We start from the raw sequence: 1,819 nt of genomic DNA on the forward strand, positions 1-1,819 counted from the left end.
AAATTAAAAAGACTCCTGGTAAAAACTAATTCCTGAAGTCATTGCAGGTGTTATTGAAAAATATGCAAAACTAGAACTCCTGAAAAGCTTGAGAATGAGTTGCTGGTTCCAAGCAGATGTTATTCAAGCCTAAGAATGTCTATTAGGTGAAAAAAAAGGCATTTAATATTTTCATTTTTAATGATTTTCATATTCTTCTCCTGATTGCTAAACATTTCCCATTGACAGAAGTTACCTTTGGTGCTAAGAAAACTCTTCCTGTAGTTAATCTCATCCCACTGGGAATCTCCAAAAACCATTTTTAACAACTTTAGAAGTTGTTAAAAACATTTTCAAGGCCAAATATTCCCTGACCAGTGGCTCAGACACCTGAAAAGAAATGCAAATATATTCTCAGTAAGAAATTCTAAGAACATGCAAGTCTAGACTTCCATTGATAGAAATTTGGGATCATAATGAAGTTCTTCCTAAATCCAGAAGGCCTGAGATAATCTACATAAAAGTACACAGATGTTTCTCCACCTGCTTACCTTGGACAACCAGCACTTGGCTGAGGAAAAAAAGGTTTTAAAAAATCATTTAAAAAGAAAAAAAAAGAAGGAAATCGAGTAACATTTTAGTCATCATTTTTAAAATTATGTCAGGGAGCACTCTGGAGACTTTTATAACTATAATTTAATCTACAGGCCAATTTTAGCCCATGTTAGTTAACCTGAGTATTAAAATAAAATTATATTATTTCCCTCGTGCCTGCTCAGAAAACGCATTTCTTAAGCTTTTATTTTTTTTATTTAAACCTATATAACCAGGCCTTCAATTAGCCATTTCACTATCATTTAAAATCCGTGCTACTTTCTAGTAGGGAGCACAGGGAAAATTGGATTATATATTGGGATCCTTTAGGATTGTAGGATTAAATCCTCTGTAAGACACTTTTGGCTCACAACCTGTAGAGCATCCTTGAAAAAAAAATTAAATTTCAATTGTTCCTTCAAACCTCCCAGCCATTTCAGCCCACAGCAAGTGACCAGAGATGTCACTGCAATTTTTCCCAAACATATGTTTTATCCCTCAAAAGAAAATGTCCTCAGGTTCTGCTCCATCTGTCAGAGCTGGGAACCAAAATATCCCAACCTCCTTGGAACACCAACATTGCTTTCCATGGAATCAATGAAGAGCAGAATGCAAATGCCACCATGGCTAGTTTGCCAATTGGAGCAGAGTTTTTCCAGTTTTATCCACATCCCCGACCAGGGAGATTTAAAATTGGCCCAAACAGGAAAAATCTGATTTGTAACATCCTTAACTGGGCTGTGAATTGGGGGTTTGTGGAGGAAAAATGGCATTTAGAGAAAAGAAAAGCCATTTTCGCAATAAAAACCTCATCTGCGCATGTGGGTGAGGAAAAATCTGAATTTTAGACACCTTTGGAAAACCAACAGGTCTTTATTTACACGTCAGCTGCAAATTTGAATAGTAAAATACTTCCAATACTCTATCAAAAATGAACAGGTTTTATCTCCAAGTGAATATTAAGGAAATATTTACAATGATTCTGGAGTCCAGCATGGTGTTACTGCTTTTTTTTTTTTTAAATACTCATTTAAAAGCATTGCATTTATTTGAATTTATTGTAACATTTCCATGCTTTTTGGTGTAATCCAGGGGGTATTTGGGGATTAGAAAGCAGAGGACACATCCCAAGGAATGTTGGCACTACTACAGTCTGATTCTGCCACCTAGTGACAACCTTCCCAAGGCAAAGCACTATATTTCCCCTGGAAAATGCATTTTTCTCTAGGAAAATAATGAACATTTT

The sequence above is a fragment of the Lichenostomus cassidix genome, chromosome 6 (assembly GCF_008360975.1).
Source record: "Lichenostomus cassidix isolate B80296 chromosome 6, HeHo_3.0, whole genome shotgun sequence".
In the NCBI taxonomy this organism is placed as follows: Eukaryota; Metazoa; Chordata; class Aves; order Passeriformes; family Meliphagidae; genus Lichenostomus; species Lichenostomus cassidix.